This window comes from Bos taurus, chromosome 18 (assembly GCF_002263795.3).
Source record: "Bos taurus isolate L1 Dominette 01449 registration number 42190680 breed Hereford chromosome 18, ARS-UCD2.0, whole genome shotgun sequence".
In the NCBI taxonomy this organism is placed as follows: domain Eukaryota; kingdom Metazoa; phylum Chordata; class Mammalia; order Artiodactyla; family Bovidae; genus Bos; species Bos taurus.
This window is the reverse complement of record NC_037345.1, coordinates 49454237-49475912: the sequence shown is the minus strand read 5'-3', so window position 1 is coordinate 49475912 and position 21676 is coordinate 49454237. Positions and strand designations below refer to the sequence as shown.

General features: G+C 40.5%; 1 protein-coding gene and 1 pseudogene across 1 annotated transcript in view; both read left to right on the top strand.

The window, feature by feature from the left end:
• The first annotated feature begins 324 nt into the window (after positions 1-324).
• On the top strand, positions 325-14775 carry LOC104974869 (alpha- and gamma-adaptin-binding protein p34-like; annotated as a pseudogene).
• A 9-nt stretch (positions 14776-14784) lies between these two features.
• The window catches only part of FCGBP (Fc gamma binding protein), a 52904-nt gene continuing 46012 nt past the window's right edge, over positions 14785-21676 (top strand). The window contains exon 1 of the mRNA XM_059877540.1: positions 14785-14873. The gene's annotated coding sequence lies outside the window, so the exon portion shown is untranslated. The remainder of the gene's footprint in view (positions 14874-21676) is intronic.

Here is a 21676-nt window from a genome sequence, read left to right as displayed (position 1 = left end):
TGACTTGGGACCTTAGGACTTGAGGAATAACACAGTGAACCAGCATTTCTCAACTGACCCAATGACAGGAGGTGGCCCACACCCACTGGCTCTCTAGCCTTCATCCAGCATCAGAAGGCACTCAAGTAGGTGCTTTTCTCTCCCATGGGCTAGTTATCAGCAGTGATCGAGCAGGAGCCCTGCTGGCACTGGGCAGTCCAGGAAGAAAGTGCTCTCCACCCCTTCATGCCAGTGTCTCCTACCCATAATCTAGCAGCATCATGCAGACACTAGGAAATTCTTTCAATTTCTACCAGTGGTACCAAAACAAATTGGATGCAAGTGCAACCATAACTAGGGAAAGTAAAAAGACCAGAATAACACTACAAGTCTTCTGAAAATTAAATTGTCCCTGGAACCACAGCACACAAAACTAGGCCAGGACCTGCATGCTAAACCTAGATATGGCAACTGCCTAATAAAATGGAAGAGTTAAATAAGATCCAGAGTTGTTGGTTTTTTTTATCATAATATCCAAAATGTTCAGGATATAGTAAAATAATCACACATCATAACAAAAACCAGGAAGGTCACACCTTGAATGAGAAGACAATCAACAGATGCCCACACTGAGTTGAATTAGATGTTGGAATTATCTGATGAAGATGTTAAGTAGCCATCATAAAAATGCTTCATCAAGCAATTACAAATACTCTTGAGACTAATGAAAAAATAGAAAATTTCACCAAAGATATAGAAAATATAAAACAATGGAAATGATAAAACTTAGAATGATAATAACTGATATTTAAAGACTCACTGGAAAGACTCAAGAGGAGGATGAATATGACAGAGGAAAACATAAATGACTCTGAAGATAAAACAACAGAAATTGCCCAATCAAAAAAAAAAAAAAAAAAAATCAGAGTGGCTCTGGGAAGGAACCGGTTCAGCACAGTGATGGCTGCGGGCATCCCCTGCGTGCTCGTTACTAGCTGCTCCTCCACCTTCTCCTCAGACCGGCTGGTGCAACATATTCTTGGAACAGAAGATGCTGTTGTGGAAGTGACTGCCAACGATGCTGTGAGGTTTTATCCCTAGACCATCGATAATAAATACTACTCAGCAGATATCAATCTGTGTGTGGTGCCAAACAAATTTCTCATCACCGCAGAGATTGCAGAGTCTGTCCAAGCATTTGTGGTTTACTTTGACAGCACACAAAAATCTGGTCTTGATAGTGTTTCATCCTGGCTTCCTCTGGCAGAGTCACGGTTACCTGAGGTGATGATCTTGGTTTGTGATAGAGTGTCTGAAAACGGTGTAAACTGACAGAAAGCTTGAGTGGTGTATCAAACATGGCTTTGAATTGGTAGAACTTAGTCCAGAAGAGTTGCCTGAGGAAGATGATGACCTCCCAGAATCTACAGGAGTAAATCAAATTGTTCAAGCCTTGAATGCCAATGTCTGGTCCAATGTAGTGATGAAGAATGAGAGGAACCAAGGCCTTAACTGTCTCACCTCATTGACTGGCGCAAACCATAGCATTGGATCAACAGAGACCTGCCACTCAAAGCAGCCCTGTGTTCCAGCAGCAGAGAGGACCAAATCCCTCTTGGATCATGGAGGGGCTGCCTCTAACACAGTAGACAGGCAGGTCGATAGCACTGTGGATCCCATGTTAGACCTGGATATTCGAGAACTTGCCAGTTTTACTACAGGTGGTGGAGATTTGGAGAATTTTGAAAGACTGTTTTCAAAGTTAAAAGAAATGAAAGACAAGGCTGCGATGCTTCCTCATGAGCAAAGAAAGATGCATGCAGAAAAGGTGGCCAAAGCCTTCTGGATGGCAACTGGGGGAGACAGAGATGAAATTGAAGGCATTTCATCTGAGGAAGAGCACTAAACTATTCATGCTTGGGCTTGCCTAACTAAGACCCGAGCACTCTCTCCCTGAGATTCTTCTCTCCTCAACCCAGTCATCTTTTGCCGAACTTACCAGCATCATGTTGGCTGCCTGACTTGTTTATAGGGTCCCGTTAATTTTAGTTTTTAGTAGAGGGTAAAGCAGAAATCTCTTCTCCCTCAATGTTGGGGTCCTTTAAGGGACCAGGACCTGGCGGTCTGGAGTTGACGATCAGAAAGTGATAGAGAGAGCCCGAGGGGGAGAGAGAGAGAGAGAGAGAAAGAAAGAAAGACATGGGGACCCAAGCTCTGATGGAGCAAAGATGCTTTAATGATTTTTCTGTGAATATATATAGGCTGTAGAACAAGAAATTTCTTTCGACAGTGATAAAAATCACAAAACCAAATGTACAGTAACCGTTACCACGGGAACAAGGGACAGTAATGGTCACAAGATCAGGAGACAATCCATATCTCAAAAAGGGGGGCGAGACTAAGCAGTTTTGTCTTAAAGAGAATGTTTACTAAAGGAGACCCAAGTCTCACACAATAACCTCAGTTCCTGGGAGGAGCCTGCTGTTCCGCTTAAAAAGAAACAAAGGACTTGTGAGAAACAGCAATAGGAATCCTCCCATTAAACACTCCCTGACAATTCCCCCTTATTTATTTATAATATTTGTAAAAAGAGTTCTGACCATTAGAGTTTGTTTCATTTTAATAATCTTTGCATGAAGGCAACGGTAGATGACAAATATAATTGTCAAGACAATCACTAAAATTACAGTTCCAGACCCGATTCTGTGAGTATCTGAATATACTGTGTATATATATACTGTGTATATACTGAATATACTGAGTATACTGAATATACTGTGAGTATCAGAGTATACCCACTCTGAAACCGTCCGCGTGGGTCTAGCCCAGATAAATGATCAGCTAGTTGTTTAACTAAAGTTTTCAAATTAGTGGAAGAGAACAGACTTTTAGAAAAGGTTTCAAATTTCTTTTTGTAATAATTGTACATTCAGAGAGGCATTATCATGTATATTTTGCAAATGAAATTTGATTTGTTCCCAGTTGTAGGCATTATTATTGAAATGAACAGGAGTAACACAAAACTGAGTAGAATTCCAATCTCATTTTAGTATCACCTGTTTTTGTACATCTGTTAATTGATCTCCAACCCATTTGATGATGTTTTAGTTCTTGTATTTTCTCTTGAATATCCTCATCTTTCTAAGCCTGAGTGGCCCATATAGCATGGGCATCTTTAGTCCAATTTTGAATAAAATTATGTATTTGAATTGAGGTTTGTAAAGCAATACCAGTGACAGCAGCATTGGTACAAATAGCTATTAATCTCAAAATGCCAAAAATCAGCCATCCAATGAATCGTTTAGATCATGGGAGCAATTTAGTAAGTAACCAGGAAGCAAGTCCAGCCATGGGACCTTCTTCCCAGGGCTGCTGGAGATTTATTGGTAACCACAGATTATGTCGAGATCAAAGAATCAAAAGGGAGTCATTTCTCAAGGAAATAGAAAAGTTAAGACAAGTATATAATTTATAATTTATGCAAGTTACAGAATGTAAAGTCTTATTGAATTGTAAATTTCCTATAGCTACAACAAAAGGAAGTGGAGCATAGGCTTATATAAAATATGATTGATTATAACGAAAGAAATAGTTTCTATGACTACAATTGGTCCCTGTGATTGGTCCCTGTGAAATGTCCAGTTCAAGTCCCAAGTTCCTCGGTGTTTGCAGCGGTTTCCAAATGTCTCATTGTTTAGGCCCAATCTGTTTATCAAGGACGATTCTAGGACGGGGTGGGTGGGTGGGGAGGGTGGGGGGGGTGGGGCGCGCACAGGCAGCGGGGCGGGGAGAGCGCCATTCTACCATCAAGTCACCCAAGATGTCCTTTGTCATGGTAATGTTCCATTGTAGTATTAGTAACCTTCTATGCTACTTGAGTAATACAATCACTCAAGTATTATAGTATTATACTCAATAATCACAATATACTATATATTCAGTAATATAATCACTCAAGTATTATAGTGCTGTTAATATCATCTGAGCAGTTAGATAACCATATACCATGGGGTCTCCAATCAACAATTGTATGATTAGCCACAAACATTAATTTTCCTGATTTGGTCTGACATTTGTCCCAATGAACAGGAATATATTTAAGCTTCTTATTAGTAAACCCTTTGCATATTAGTAAACGCTTTGTAAAGAACATTCTTTGTTCTTTCTTTAATTCTTCCCCTAAAGTTTCAGTAGTATAAACATGGTTCATGGACAAAGAAAGGGCAGTAATTAATCCAAGCAGCATGTGGAAGTTCCTTTTTGGAGGCAGGACAAAAGCCCATTTTTGTTGATTAACATTAATAAATAATTTTGTTGGGCCCATGCATAAGGGAAGGATTTCATAGCCTAGAGAAATGTTAATTAGTCTTCCTTCTTTCTCAGAATGAGAGGGCCCTTCCAAGCTCCAAGGAGGGGGCATATGTGTTGAGCCATTAGTGGATACGATTGGTCCTATATCTGTCCATTCTATAACCTACAATAAAAAAGGGGGGTTAGGTATATAAGCCCAGTAAGTGTGACCAATCAAGTCAGCCTGAACGGGGGAAGCAAAGCAAGCAAAGCAAGCAAAGCAAGCATCAGTTCAGTTCAGTTCAGTTCAGTCGCTCAGTCGTGTCCGACTCTTTGCGACCCATGAATCACAGCACGCCAAGCCTCCCTGTCCATCACCGACTCCCAGAGTTCACTCAGACTTATGTCCATTGAGTCGGTGATGCCATCCAGCCATCTCATCCTCTGTTGTCCCCTTCTACTCCTGCCCCCAATCCCTCCCAGCATCAGGGTCTTTTCCAATGAGTTAACTCTTTGCATGAGGTGGCCAAAGTATTGGAGTTTTGACTTCAGCATCAGTCCTTCCAATGAACACCCAGGACTGATCTCCTTTAGGATGGACTGGTTGGATCTCCTTGCAGTCCAAGGGACTCTCAAGAGCCTTCTCCAACACCACAGTTCAAAAGCATCAATTCTTTGGCGCTCAGCTTTCTTCACAGTCCAACTCTCACATCCATACATGACCACTGGAAAAACCATAGCCTTGACTAGACGGACCTTTGTTGGCAAAGTAATATCTCTGCTTTTCAATATGCTATCTAGGTTGGTCATAACTTTCCTTCCAAGGAGTAAGCATCTTTTAATTTCATGGCTGCAGTCACCATCTGCAGTGATTTTGGAGCCCAGGAAAATAAAGTCTGACACTGTTTCCACTGTTTCCCCATCTATTTCCCATGAAGTGATGGGACCAGATGCCATGATCTTCGTTTTCTGAATGTTGAGCTTTAAGCCAACTTTTTCACTCTCCTCTTTCACTTTCATCAAAAGGCTTTTTAGTTCCTCTTCACTTTCTGCCATAAGGGTGGTGTCATCTGCATATCTGAGGTTATTGATATTTTCCCAGCAATCTTGATTCTAGCTGTGCTTCTTCCAGCCCAGCGTTTCTCATGATGTACTCTGCATAGAAGTTAAATAAACGGGGTAACAATATACAGCCTCGACGTACTCCTTTTCCTATTTGGAACCAGTCTGTTGTTCCATGTCCAGTTCTAACTGTTGCTTCCTGACCTGCATACAGGTTTCTCAAGAGGCAGGTCAGGTGGTCTGGTATTCCCATCTCTTGAAGAATTTTCCACAGTTTATTGTGATCCACACAGTCAAAGGCTTTGGCATAGTCAATAAAGCAGAAATAGATGTGTTTTTTTGGAACTCTCTTGCTTTTTCGATGATCCAGCGGATGTTGGCAATTTGATCTTTGCTTCCTCTGCCTTTTCTAAAACCAGCTTGAACATCTGGAAGTTCATGGTTCACGTATTGCTGAAGCCTGGCTTGGAGAATTTTGAGCATTACTTTACTAGCGTGTAAGATGAGTGCAATTGTGAGGTAGTTTGAGCATTGTTTGGCATTGCCTTTCTTTGGGATTGGGATGAAAACTGACCTTTTCCAGTCCTGTGGCCACTGCTGAGTTTTCCAAATTTGCTGGCATATTGAGTGCAGCACTTTCACAGCATCATCTTTCAGGATTTGAAGTAGCTCAACTGGAATTCCATCACCTCCACTAGCTTTGTTCATAGTGATGCTTTCTAAGGCCCACTTGACTTCACATTCCAGGATGTCTGGCTCTAGGTGAGTGATCACACCATCGTGATTATCTGGATCGTGAAGATCTTTTTTGTACAGTTCTTTTGTGTATTCTTGCCACCTTTTCTTAATATCTTCTGCTTCTGTTAGGTCCATATCATTTCTGTCCTTTATCAAGCCCATCTTTGCATGAAACTTTCCCTTGGAATCTCTAATTTTCTTGAAGAGATCTCTAGTCTTTTCCATTCTGTTTTCCTCTATTTCTTTGCATTGATCGCTGAGAAAGGCTTTCTTATCTCTCCTTGCTATTCTTTGGAACTCTGCATTCAGATGCTTATATCTTTCCTTTTCTCCTTTGCTTTTTGCTTCTCTTCTTTTCACAGCTATTTGTAAGGACTCCCCAGACAGCCATTTTGCTTTTTTGCATTTCTTTTCCATGGAGATGTTCTTGATCCCTGTCTCCTGTACAATGTCACGAACCTCATTCTATAGTTCATCAGGCACTCTGTCTATCAGATCTAGGCCCTTAAATCTATTTCTTACTTCCACTGTATAATCATAAGGGATTTGATTTAGGTCATACCTGAATGGTCTAGTGGTTTTCCCCACTTTCTTCAATTTAAGTCTGAATTTGGCAATAAGGAGTTCATGATCTGAACCACAATCAGCTCCTGGTCTTGTTTTTGTTGACTGTATAGAGCTTCTCCATCTTTGGCTGCAAAGAATATAATCAGTCTGATTTCGGTGTTGACCATGTGGTGATGTCCATGTGTAGAGTCTTCTCTTGTGTTGTTGGAAGAGGGTGTTTGCTATGACCAGTGCGTTCTCTTGGAAAAACTCTATTAGCCTTTGCCCTGCTCCATTCTGTACTCCAAGGCCAAACTTGCCTGTTACTCCAGGTGTTTCTTGACTTCCTACTTTTGCATTCCAGTCCCCTATAATGGACCGAGAGTGCCAGGCTGCTTTGGCAGAGGAGCAGCTGAGAGGAGCTACCCCACGTCTGAGGTCAGGGGTGGTGGCCTAGAGGAGCAACCCCACGTCCAAGGAGTGGCAGCTGCGCGGGAGGGCCGAGAGGAGCTACTCCACATTCAAGGTCAGGAGGGGTGGCCGTGAGGAGATAGCCCTCGTCCAAGGTAAGGAGCAGCGGCTGTGCTTTGCTGGAGTAGCCGTGAAGAGATACCCCACGTCCAAGGTAAGATAAACCCAAGTAAGATGATAGGTGTTGCGAGAGGGCATCAGAGGGCAGACACACTGAAACCATAATCACAGAAAACTAGCCAGTCTGATCACACGGACCACCCCTTGTCTAACTCAATGAAACTAAACCATGCCGTGTGGGGCCACCCAAGACGGGAGGGTCATGGTGGAGAGGTCTGACAGAATGTGGTCCACTGGAGAAGGGAATGGCAAACCACTTCAGTATTCTTGCCTTGAGAACCTCATGAACAGTATGAAAAGGCAAAAAGGTAGGACACTGAAAGAGGAACTCCCCAGGTCAGTAGGTGCCCAATATGCTACTGGAGATCAGTGGAGAAATAACTCCAGAAAGAATGAAGGGATAGAGCCAAAGCAAACGCAATACCCAGTTGTGGCTGTGACTGGTGATAGAAGCAAGGTCCGATGCTGTAAAGAGCAATATTGCATAGGAACCTGGAATGTTAGGTCCATGAATCAAGGCAAATTGGAAGTGGTCAAACAGGAGATGGCAAGAGTGAACGTCGACATTCTAGGAATCAGCAAACTAAAATGGACTGGAATGGGTGAATTTAACTCAGATGACCATTATATCTACTACTGTGGGCAGGAATCCCTCAGAAGAAATGGAGTAGCCATCATGGTCAACAAAAGAGTCTGAAATGCAGTACTTGGATGCAATCTCAAAAACAACAGAATGATCTCTGTTCGTTTCCAAGGCAAACCATTCAGTATCATGGTAATCCAGGCCTATGCCCCAACCAGTAGCACTGAAGAAGCTGAAGTTGAATGGTTCTATGAAGACCTACAAGACCTTTTAGAACTAACACCCAAAGCAAGAGTAGCGAAGAAAAATATTTTCAGGATTCTAAGGCATTCCCTGTTGATCAGATTTTCAGCTTGATTAGTAAGGGTTTTTATCTGTCCCCAAGTAAGGTCGGTGACGTTGAGTGTGGCGTTTTTTGGAAATTTTTTAAAACCACCATGGCTTGTATTGGAATTTCTTCCTTCTGGGGTTTTTGTTGTTTCATCTCTAGTTTGAATGCTGGGAGCCCCCTTAGGTTGAATCTTCTGAAGAGGAAGCCTTGTGAGTTCATTGGATCCATCTGGAGAAATAGAAGCATATCCCTTTCCCTGTAAGATTAGTTTCTTAGATTTCCATTGATTAGTTAATCCGTCTTGATATCAAATGGGCAAAAGAAGGGAGGTGTCCTTTAATGTTTCAAAATGTTTTTCTGTTTTTGTCAAAATATCTCCTTGTGGTAAGTTTTTAAAATTTAAAATAAAGCTATATTAACAATAGTTATAAAAAAGAAAGGCAAGTGATGACGAAAACATTCCTAGGAAATATTTCAGTCCAAAAATAATCATCTAGAGATCTGTTTGGGAACTGGTAGATAATGTCCCCAAGAGGACATTGAGAAGCTTTTGGTGGCTCAGCTGGTAAAGAATCCGCCTGCAATGCAGGAGACCTGGGTTCAATCCCTGGGTTGGGAAGCTCTGCTGTAGAAGGGAAAGGCTACCCACTCCAATATTCTGGCCTGGAGAATTCCATGGACTATGCAGTGCATGGGGTCACAAAGAGTCGGACACGACTGAGTGACTTTCACTTTCACTTTGACTCTTGACTATTTAAACCTTTCCTCTTGAATGTTGTTTCCATGAATTTGTTTATTTCTGTGTCAAATGTATGAGCCATCATCTTGCTCAGCCAATGCTATTGTTCTTCCTTTTCATATATGTAAATCAAATAGATCCAATTTTGGCTTTAACTTCTTGGTCTTTGGGTATCTTGGAATTGACAACATTGATGTTGTTAGAGGTAGGTTTTTCTGGTTGATACAGTTTATGCCTTATGTTTAACAGATGGGACAGTCAGTGGCCCAAAGCAAGCCTTTGTAGATATATGTACCCATTTAAAAAATATTTTTTCATTAGGCCCATGTGTCGGAGGCATAGTCTGTCTAACGTAGAGTTCATCAGCTCCAACCAAGCAACGTGTTAGTAAGCAAGTTTGTCTTAATTCCCATGACGTACTGTAGTCTTGTTGTCATCACTGACTGACTATGAAAATTTGGCTGTGGTTTTGAAATAATGGGTTGATTTCTTTCTCATTCAGTACATACATTTTTTCTGATATAAAGAGAAATGGGATCTGACTGTGGTTTTTAAGTGGTTTGTGTTATTTGGGGCAAAGGATTAGGAGCAAACATTCAAATATTTTTTTTCCTAAGTGAAATTATTGAAAAGCTGATGCAGAACAACTTGGTAAATGAAATGTTGCTCATATCCTAATATATTTGACCTTGTCCTTGGAAAGGAAATGCAACCTGGCAGCTGTTGGATCTCTCTGTTCAGTGTGTCAAGGAAGATGATACTTACAAGACAGACTTAAAAAGAAGGTGAATATTTTGCACTTTTGATATTCTTAGGAACAAATAACTTATTCAGCAAATGGTGTCTTTTTTATGTTGTTTTTGTTTTGTATTGTGAAATAGGCATTGAAGTTGATGTTATTTTGTTTTAAGAATCTTACAGACTGGAAACAGAAATAAAGCTATATTAACATTAGTTATAGGTTTAAAGAATATATTGCATTAGAATCTAGTAAAGTCTGCTCTGGATAAGGAAGATAAAAGTGTTCCTGTGTATTTTTCTTTATTTAATTTTTTATTTGTAGCTTCAGTGTGTAATGTATTTAATTATGTCTTGTGTTTGTGGATTATAAGGAACGTTTGTAATCTGTTTAATAGAGAATGAATGTAAAAATTGTTTGAATTGTTTAGAAATATAGGCAGGGCCATTGTCTGTTTTTATGGAATTAAGTGTTCTCATTATTGTAAAGTAAGCTAATAGGTGGGTTATAACATGTGTAGTTTCACCTCAGAGAGGTGCGGCCCCTATAAAAGAAGAATTTGTACCGATCAAGATGTAAGAAGGAAGAGGAAGAAAGTTCAGGGCCATGAGTTACATCCATTTGTCATAAAATTTTCTTTTATTTGTTATAAACCTTTTTTATATTTCTGTATTCATCATCTTATTTGCCATTGCCCTGGGATTTCTTTGGAAGGAATGATACTAAAGCTGAAACTCCAGTACTTTGGCCACCTCATGCGAAGAGTTGACTCATTGGAAAAGACTCTGATGCTGGGAGGGATTGGGGGCAGGAGGAGAAGGGGACGACAGAGGATGAGATGGCTGGATGGCATCACTGACTCGATGGACGTGAGTCTCAGTGAACTCCGGGAGTTGGTGATGGACAGGGAGGCCTGGCGTGCTGCGATTCATGGGGTCGCAAAGAGTCGGACACAACTGAGCAACTGATCTGATCTGATCTGATATCTTTTTATTAAAAGTATACATCTTATTTTTCTTTAGCAACTATGAAGTGCTTGTATATTAGCATTTTATAGATTGGTGAATATATTTATTATATCATATTATATATTATAATATATTTATTTATTATATAAATATATATTTATATTTATACTTATTAATAGCTTAAAATCTCTTTAGTTTTTCTGTAAGAAAAAACTTTTTATAAGAGGAAGTTAATGTTCAGTAATTAATGTTTTAAAATCTTACTTCATTTGGAAATGACCTAGCTATTTAATAAACTTTTATTATTTGGTTTAGCATAACTCCAGAAACTTAAGTTACCCCAATCCTAAGAGATTATTTTAGATTATAATAATAGATTATAATAATAGATTATTCTATTAAAAATATAATTATTTTTAATAGAGTTTATCTAAAAGTTTTCATCTCATTTATATATTTATATATATGTATAAAGAGTTACCTTTTTGTTGACAAATTTAGTTTACCTTAAACCTAGGCATAATAAAAGTATTATATAATGTTGATGAGTTAAGACATGTCTTAATTAGATTAGCAAACAAGTGAATTTAAATAGAGCTCGTTAACTTCATATTATCCAAAACAAAGACATATATTGAGACATAGATAATTTTAAATAGACAGAGGTAGTTTTCCATTTGAAATATCTTTTCTGCTTTAAAATATCTTTTATACATATATATATATATTATTTTTTTTCCACCAATTTGTTTATGGCTGGAGTCCCAGATAGAGTGGGTTGTGTATCCCAAGGACATGATAAGAGTTAACTTTAGGTTTTTTCTTAGGCCTGTTTTTGTTTCCCAGGCAGAACTGGAGCTCCAAAAAAGTGTTTTAAGAAGTTAACCTTTTCTTAACTGCACATGGAAGAAGAACCAGTTTTGCAATTTCAAAAAAGATTTTATTTTAATCAGTTTTCTCTGGAGTCTAAAGAATATCATGGCCATTCAGTGTCAAAAATATAATTTCTCCTTTTTGTAGTTATAGTATATTATTAATGATATATGCATGAAGGAATTGCTGTTACATTGGATGTAAAGCCTTGGCTACAAAATTTTGGACAAATAGTAGGATTGTTAAGCATACTTTGAGGTAACATAGTATATTGAAATCTTTTATGAGGCCCGATATGATTAGGATAAGGGAGAGAGAAAGTGAATCTCTCCTGGTCTAAAAGGTGTAAAGGTATATTAGAAAAGCAATCTTGTAAATCAGTAATAATAATATGCCAATTTTGAGGAATAGTAGTAGGTGATGGGATCCCTGGTTATAATGTACCCATGCTATGCTATGCTATGCTATGCTAAGTCACTTCAGTCGTGTCCAACTCTGTGTGACCCCATAGATGGCAGCCCACCAGGCTCCCCCGTCCCTGGGATTCTCCAGGCAAGAACACTGGAGTGGGTTGCCATTTCCTTCTCCAATGCATGAAAGTGAAAAGTGAAAGTGAAGTCGCTTAGTCGTGTCCGACTCTTAGCAACCCCATGGACTGCAGCCTACCAGGCTCCTCCATCCATGGGATTTTCCAGGCAAGAGTACTGGAGTGGGGTGCCATAGGTTTCATTAATGCATTAACTTTTCTAAGGTCTGTTAAGAGATGCCATTTGTTAGATTTCTTTTTTATAATAAAAATAGGAAAGTTCTAAGGAGAGTAAGATTCCTCAATATGTTTTAATTCTAATTGTGTGTCTATAAGTTCTTTAGTAGCCTGTAATTTTTCTTTCGTAAGGGGCCATTGCTCTGTCCAAATAGGCTCGTCATTCTTCTCAGTTATTTTAATTGCTTTGTTTGTTAAATGAGTAGTGGCTCCTAGGAAAAATGTGGAATGTATATCTGAGTTTGCCATTGCATAAGTAAGTCTCTTTCTATTAAATTAAGGGGTGCATTTATCATATAAGGTCTTAATGTTGCAGGCTGGCCTTTTGGTCCTTCATATGGGTAGATTTGAACATTTTGATAAATTTCTTGTACTTTGGTTTGAGAAATTCCTGCAATTTGGTAAGAGACCTTTTGTATAGGCCAGGATTTGGGCCATAAATGTTTGGAAATAATAGTAATATTAGATCCAGTGCCAAGGAGACCAGAAAATCTTTTACCATTAATTTTGATATTTATATTTGGTTGGGCATATTCAGATACCAATGATGTCCATAAGGATTGTTTTTGATCTGTACTGCTGAACCCATTCGGAGAAGGCAATGGCACCCCACTCCAGTACTCTTGCCTGGAAAATCCCATGGACAAAGGAGCCGGGTAGGCTGCAGTCCATGGGGTCGCTAGGAGTCAGACATGACTGAGCGACTTCACTTTCACTTTTCACTTTCATGCATTGGAGAAGGAAATGGCAACCCACTCCAGCGTTCTTGCCTGGGAATCCCAGGGATGGTGGAGCCTGGTGGGCTGCCGTCTCTGGGGTCGCACAGAGTCGGACACGACTGAAGCGACTTAGCAATAGCAGCAGCAGCTGAACCCATTTGCCTGTACATTATTAGAGGAGTTAATAGACATGTAAGGCAAAAGAAGTAATTGAGCAATTTTGTCCCCCTTTTTTAATTGCCATAGAATCTGAGATGACATCATAATTTGAATCTCTCCTTATAATTTGAATCAATTATTCCAGGGTGAACAGTAATTCCTATAGAAGCCAAACTAGATCGGCCAAATAAAAGACTGAAGGTTTGTGAGGGCAGGGGTCCAAAAAGTCCGGTAGGTACTCTAGAAGGGACTGCTTGAGGGTAAAGGAAAAAATCATTTAGGGCTGGTATATTGACGGCAGCACTGCCGGATGTGGAGGGTTTGAGGGAAAACATAGAATTTGCCCCTGGTTTTTGTTGTAGGGGACCTGGGGTGTCCCCTGTTTGGAGTTTCCTGGAATAGGTTTTCCTTCAATATCAAATTTAGATTTACAATCTTTGGCCCAATGCATTCCTCTACAGCGGCGAGGGCAAATTCTTGGAGGTTTTTTATTAGCTTTCTTAGGGCAGTCCCTTTTAAAACGGTTTTTATCTCTACATGTAAAGCATCCTTCATTTCCCTTTCTAAAGGTAGCAGCCATTGTCTTAGTTAGCATTTGCATATTTTGCTTTTCTGATCCTAGACTGTGATAAGCCTTCAAATAATCAATAATAGTCCCAGTCTCACGAATTGGAGCAATAGCTCTTTGACATTCCTGATTTGCATTCTCATAAGCAAGTAATTTCTCTAGCTGTTTCTTGGTTTCTTCTCCAATTACAGTATGGGAAATAGCAGTTTCTAATCTAGCTAAAAAATTGGCATAAATTTCATTAGGTTCCAACAAAGGAGAGACTTTTGTGCCTGTTGGCAGAGGAGGAGCATTTGGAGCAGCCAGCTGCTGCTGCTAAGTCGCTTCAGTCGTGTCCGACTCTGTGTGACCCCATAGAGGGCAGCTCACCAGGCTCCTCCGTCCCTGGGATTCTCCAGGCAAGAACACTGGAGTGGGTTGCCATTTCCTTCTCCAATGCATAAAAGTGAAAAGTGAAAGTGAAGTCGCTCAGTCGTGTCCGACTCTTAGCGACCCCATGGACTGCAGCCTACCAGGCTCCTTTGTCCATGGGATTTTCCAGGCAAGAGTACTGGAGTGGGGTGCCGTTGCCTTCTCCGGGAGCAGCCAGGGCAGGGCTAGTAAGAAAATTTTGAAATATTTTATGTTGTTCTAATTGGGCCTTTTGTAAAGTTTCATCATCTAATTCATATTCATGCAATAAGTGTTCTGTCTGTTGTCAAATATTAGGAGGGCTAAAATTTACCTTGAAATGGCCAGAAATCAATTGGAGTATTTTTTTCTTGTTTGGCGGCTCATTCAACATTTTCTTTGACTTGGTGCCAAATTTCTAAATCAAAACTGCATTTATCAGGGAACCAAGGATTACATTTAACCAGTGTTTGAAAGTAAGCCTCTATTCATTGGCGCGAAACCAAAAGTCCCTGAGCTTTAAACAATGGTGAAGTAAAGTAGAGAAATAATGGGGCTTTCCAGCCATTTGGCCCGTGTCTTAGTACTCACCGACCTCAATAGGCCCTGACCTCCTGGAGTCACTCCGTCCGAAATGCCACGTATAGCAGTGTCCTTGTGGGCTCCACTTGTTGGGGTCCTTTAATGGACCGGGACCTGGCAGTCCGGAGTTGACAATAAGAAAGTGAAAGAGAGAGCCGGAGGGAGGGGAAGAGACAGAGAGAGAAAGAAAGAAAGAAAGAAAGACACGGGGACCCAAGCTCTGACGGAGCAAAGGTGCTTTAATGATTTTTCTGTAAGTATATATAGGCTATAGTACAAGAAATTTCTTTCGACAATGATAAAGATCAGAAAACTAAATGTACAGTAACTGTTACCAAGGGAACAGGGGATAATAATGGTCACAAGGTCAGGAGACAATCCATATCTCAAAAAGGGGGGCGAGACTAAGCAGTTTTGTCGTAAAGAGAATGTTTACTAAAGAAGACCCAAGTCTGTCTCACACAATGACCTCAGTTCCTGGGAGCAGCCTGCTGTTCGGCTTAAAAAGAAACAAGGACTTATGAGAAATAGCACGTAGGAATCCTCCCGTTAAACACTCCCTGACACCTCAGTATATTGTAAGGGAGTGAGAAATTTTCAAATAATATTTTTTGTGTTCTAGGAATGGGAGTGGGGTGAGCCTCAAAGGCCTGTGTGATTTGCCCAAGTTTAAGAAGAAAAACCACCACCAAGCTTTCTTGGTCAGTCTTTTGAGGAGCATTCCCTGTGTTCATATTGATCACTGCAGATCAGGAGTTTTCTGATTTTCTCTTTCAAGGAGCTTGCTGCTCAAGGTTTGATGGTTTTGGTGGGAGGAAAGGAAGAAACTGCAGATTTAATCTGTGCTGTAGTACAGATTGTGGATCAGCCACTGGCCCTCGGGTTAGTCTCTAGCTAAAAAAAAAAAGCATCTAAGCATTTCATTTGAAATACAGTATCTGACCTCTTGGCACAAAGCATTGAGAAACCAGTGTGAATTTTTAGACTATAATAAATGATGCAAAGGTTTTCTACTCTGATGGGGATAAAAATAAACCCTTCTCTACCAAGTTGTGGGCAGGGGTGGGGGTGGGGCATGGGTAAGAGTAATTTAAGGAATTCCTTGTATAGGCCATTGAATCAGTATGATCCTAGCCTGAGATTTTTGCATTAGTATTACCATGCAGAAACTTTTCTTTCTTAGAGTTTGCTACTTGAGATGGCAGGGATGTGTTGTCACAGTTGATACCCTCAGAACAAGGGGAGTTTCCTCTTCTCTCTCTGGTTGCCAGAGATCACTGCCAAAATAGTAACACGTAAGTGGGACTTGGTGGGAAGGCATGCAAAACATTAGGCAATGAATCCCTCAGTACCTGTGTTACTTCCAGGGCTGAGGAGTTCGGCTCCAAGAAAACTGATCTCCAAGGGGGAAAGTTTCCAGAAGAGTGGGAAATAAAGCAAATGAAACCCTTATTTCTGTTTGGATAGGGATCACGTAATGCATGTCATGAGCCTTCAGTCTGCCATGGCTCTCAGCTGGCTCAGGGCACACGGCTGAGAACTGCTGCTGGCCTGGTGTGGCTGTGAACCGCATAGGTCACCAGCAGAAACGAATTTCAGACCTGTCTGTGCAACACCGTTTCAGCCCTGCAGAACCTGCTACAGATGGCAGAAGGAACAGAATGCTCCAGGGTCCTGGCCAGAGTGGCCACAGGGTGTGAGTGGGATGTTCAGGGAGAGCCATTCCAGGGAACATTGGAGGCTGTCTTCCTCGATAACTTTTTTCTTTTTCTTTGACTATTCTGAGGGTCTTTGAGACTGTAGTTTACCACCATTCCAGCACTGTTTCTTTGAGGTGACTCATTGGCCATTGATGGGGAGTGTAAGGAAGGTCATCTCTGGGGTTGCAAAATGAAAGGTGGAACAAGTTTTTCTTAAAATATTAAAGGTTTCAGAGAACACATTAGGTCACGTGGTTTGGGAAAACAGACTATAAAAAGCTGTAAACTTGATCTTGTGGATTAAACAAAGCCAAGTGATTAAAATGTGATTTATTTATTAAAAACAAAACAACAAAATCAGAAAAAAAAATTGACAGGAAAAAAGAACTACCAAATCCTTAGAGAACCTGCAGGACAATTATGCAAAATCTAACATTTGTATCACAGAGTAACAGAAGGAGAAAAAGAAAGAGCAGGGCTGAAAAGGTATTTGAAGAAATAATGACTAACCCTTACAAAATTTGGCAGAAGATATAAACCTACAGATTCAAGAAGCTAAACAGAGTAAATCCAAAGAAATACACACCAATTACCTTATGAAAGGGATTCGCTTGTAGCTCAGTGGGTAAAGAAACTGCCTGCAGTGCAGGAGACCTGGGTTTGATCCCTGGGTTGGGAAGGTCCCTTGCAGAAGGAAATGGCAACCCATTCCAGTATCCTTCCCTGGAAAATCTCATAGAGAGAGGAGCCTGGTGGGCTGTAGTCCATGGGGTTGCAAAGAGTCGGGCATGACTGAGCAACTAACACTTACTTACTTACTTACCTTATGAAAACTAAGGCAAGAAAGATCTTGAAAGCACTAGAGACAAATGATACATTATCTACAGGGAAACACTGATCAAATTACAGTGGGTTTTTCATCTAATACCATTGAGAAGAAAGCATGACATCATATTTTTCAAGTGCCAAGAGAAAAGAACCGTCAACTGTGAATCCTATAGCCAGCAAAACTACCCTTCAGAAATTAAAGGGAAATAAGTTTTAGGTGAAAAGCTAGTGTCTTTTCAGTAGAACAGCTGTTAAAGAATGGGTAAAGGAGGTTCTCCAAGCTCCAAATGATAACAGAAGTCTCAGAACTTCAGAAAGAAAGAATAACAGAATGGGTAGATATATTACCTTTTTCAGGACTAAGTATATTACCTTGCTTATGGGTTTTTAAAATCAATTATGGTTGAAGAAAAAATTATATCATTTGATGTGGTGCTTACTATAGATGGAGGTGATACTTGAAACAATTATATTTTTTTAAAGTGAAGAAGGTGAAAGAACCTCCATGGAAGTAAAGTTTCAGCACATCAATCAAAGTGGTAAAATATTGAGTAATAAGTTACATATTCATTTGTAAGTCCTAAAGCAAGTGCTAAGAAATTTTATCCAAAGTAATGGAGAAGACCCTTGAGAGTCTCTTGGACGGCAAGGAGGTCAATCCTAAAGGAAATCAATCCTGAATAGTCATTAGAAGGACTGATGCTGAAGCTGAAGCTGCAATACTTTGGCCACCTGATGCGAAGAGCTGACTCATTAGAAAAGATCCTGATGTTGGGAAAGATTGAAGACAGGAGAAGGGGACGACAGAAGACAAGATGGTTGGATGGCATCACCAACTCAAAGGACATGAGTGTGAGCAAGCTCCAGGAGATAGTGAAGGACAGGGAAGCCTGGTGTGCTGCAGTTCATGGTGTCCCAAAGAGTCAGACATGACTGAGTGATGGAACAACAACAAAAATGTACCCAAAAAGCATATAGGGGATTCCCTAGTGGTCCAGTGGTTAAGAATCCACCTTCCAATGCAGGGGGACACAGATTCGATCCCTCATCAGGCACAAAAGATCCTACATGCCAAGGGGCAACTAAGCTCACAAGCTACAACTAGAGAAGCCAGTGCACTGCAGCTAGAGAAGTCTGCATGCTGCAAGGAAGACCCAACACCCCCTCCCCCAAAAAAACCTACAAATCAAAATGGAATTATAAGAAATGCTCATATTAACCCACAAGAATATAAGAAAAAAGGCAGACAAATGAGAAACAGAGGGGCCAAGTGACCTTAGGTTCTTAACCACCAGGGCATTTGCATTTTTAAAAATCTTTAAATATTTATGTTAATTTCAGATATGTAGTTCCCATGGTCTATATTTATTCATATCTGGCTAATACATGTATGTTGTATATCATAACAAAATTTGACTGAACCTAAAATATTCAACTGTTACTTCTCCTAGAAAAGGTCTGATGAGCACAGAGACCACTGATCTGAGCTGTATACTTGAAGTATAACAAGCATATCCATTTTAAATGACCAGGCAGCCTGATTCTCCCACTCTGCCTCTGCAAAGTGTCTCTACTAACCTCCAGGGACTTCTCTGGTGGTCCAGTGGTTAAGAGTCCACACTCCCAATCCAGGGGTCCTGGGTTCAATCCCTCATCAGAGAACTAGATACCACCTGCAGCTACAAAAATCAAAGATCCCACATGCCACAACTAAGACCAAGTGTAGCCAAATAACTGATAAAAATAAAATAAATAAATATTAAAAAATATATATACCACTCTCCATTAATGCTATGGAAAGGACAACTTCCATCACAGGCCAATATAACAGACAGAACTGAACCCCGCAAATCTCTTTCACTCCTCCAGATCTTCGCGTATTTCTCCATTCCATTCAATCAGGAAATAATTGTTAAGTACTCGCCGAGAGCCAGGACTATACCAGGCCCTGGGGATTCACTAATCAGCAAAATAAACACATCCCTATTCAGATCAAGGAGGTCAAAAAAACAATTACAAGATGATGTGAAATGTGTTTTGGTAAAGGAATTACAGGGTTCTAGGAGGGAACCCAACTCTTTGAGTTCTCAGTCTTAAAGGTTTTCCAAAAGCTTCTCTTCACAGGGATTACATCAGTTCAGCTTTGAAATATTAAGTTAGATATTTTTGCCCACTACCTGCTGCCTTTGCTTTGCCTTTCAGAACCATCTGTGGCTGAGGGAGAAGGGCATGGCTCGGGCAGGAAGTTGCCATGCAGCTGTAGTTCACCTATTCAAAGAAGAGAAAAAGGGTATTATCTCTGGCTGGGAGGCATTCTTTCAGCTTCCTGGATTGTGTCATGTTTCCACCTTAGGTAGGAGAACCTGCTCTACAGAGTCCAGGTGTAAAAGAGTGTCAACATTTGATCACAGTTCCTGGGAACAGCAAGGAATACTTATTCATTCCTCATCAGAGTCAATAGCCACCATAGCTCTGACTCTCACTGACCATTACCTCGAACACAAAGTGTCCCTTTGAAAGTCTTCAGTGCTGCTGGTGGTTGAGTCGTTAAGTCACGTCTGACTCTTTGCAACCCCATGGACTGTAGCCCACCAGGCTCTTCTGTCCATGGGATTCTCCAGGCAAGAATACTGGAGCTGGTTGCCATGCCCTCCTCCAGGGGACCTTCTGAACCCAGGGAGCAAACCCACATCTCTTATGTCTCACTGCATTGGCAGGCAGGTTCTTTACCACTAGCACACCTGGGAAGCCCAAAAATGTTTATGGATTAGATGAATTCAACACAGGAAAAAAAAGGCCAGTCACAAAATGTTATAGATGGATGAAATGAACCACATTAAAATTAAGAATTTTTCAGTATTAAAAAAGTGAAAGTGATCAGAGAGAATTCCTTGGTAGTCCAGTGGTTGGGACCCACTGCTGTGGGTTCAATCCCTGGTCAGGGAACTAAGATCCCACAAGCCCTGTGGTTTGAGCCAAAAAAAGAAAAAGATAAATTTTGAAAAGGTAAATCACAGAGTGGGAGAAAAAAAGCAAAATATATAACCCATAATTGACTTGTACCCAGAACATATAAAGAATTCATACAGACCAATTGGTCATACAATTTGGTCATACAGACCAAACCAAAAGACTGCCTAATTTTAAAAAATGGGCAGCCTTGAACAAGCACATCACTAAAATCACCAATTGCAAAGAGATTCTAATTGCCGATAACTATGTGAAAAGTTCTCAACCTCATTAAAAGAACAAGGAAATGCACATTAAAACCACAACACAACATCACTACACCTCTAGAATGGCTAAAATTACAAAGTCTAACAAGGCCAAATATTGGTGAAGCTAAGGAGCAACCGTACCAGTCATTTATCGGAGTTGAAACTGAAACATGTTTGGTAGCATCTACTAAAGCCAAGCCCAGTGACCCAGCATTGGGAACTCCACAGCACATCCCAACAGAAACTGCACGTGTGTCAAAAGATAGAATTCATTAGCCCAAAGTGGAAACAGTACAATGGGGAACTATGTAGTGATTTTTAAACAAGCAAGTATCATATGGCAATGAAAATGAACTGCAGTTATGTACATAGGATAATACTGAGTGAAAGAAGCCAGACACAGAACAATATGGACATTTCATTTGTGTAAAGTTCAAAAACAGCGTCCACTGGTTAAGACTCCGAGCTCCCAATGCAGGGGGTTCGGGTTCCACCCCTGGTTGGGGAACTAAGATACCCCATGCCTTATGGCTTGGCCAAAAAAGAAAGGAGTTGGGGGAAACAAAACCCAGCAAGCTAAACAATCTGTGGTGTTTGAAGTCATAACAGGGACTCCTTATAATCCCTGGGTCAGGAAGATCCCCTGGAGAAGGGGATGACTACCCACTCCAGTATTCTTGCCTGGAGAATCCCAGGAACAGAGGAGCCTGGCAGGCTACAGTCCATAGGGCTGCACAGAGTCAGACACGACTGAGTGACTGCATGCAAGCATGGCAAGTAGGGAGTGGGTAGTGATTAGGAAGGGAAATTCAGAAGGCTCTGGACTGCTGAAAATATTCTTTCTTGACCTGGTTGTGGGTTATAAGGATATATTCATTTTTAAATAATTCAATGAGCTGCATACATTTATGATTTGTGCATTTACCAATATGTGTATTTTATTTCAAGAGGACATTAAAAATATTCCCATGAATCAAATTAGAATGGTTTCTACAAGGGGACCAGGAATAGAAAATGGGTATAAAAGAGAATAGATGGGTAGGTAGGTATGGGTGGCAGATAGAGTTTTCTGGAGTTTTATCCTGTCTAATACAGACATAAGTTACAGGTGGTTATTTAAATTTAATTTTCAATGGATTAATTAAATTAAAAATTCAGTTCCTCCATTACATTAGTCACATTTCAAGAGCTCAATAGAGGAACTTCCCTGGTGACCCAGTGGCTAAGACTTCGAGCTCCCAATGCAGGGGCCCAGGTCCGATCCCTGGTCAGGGGACTAGACCCACCTGCCACTACTGAGAGTTTGCATT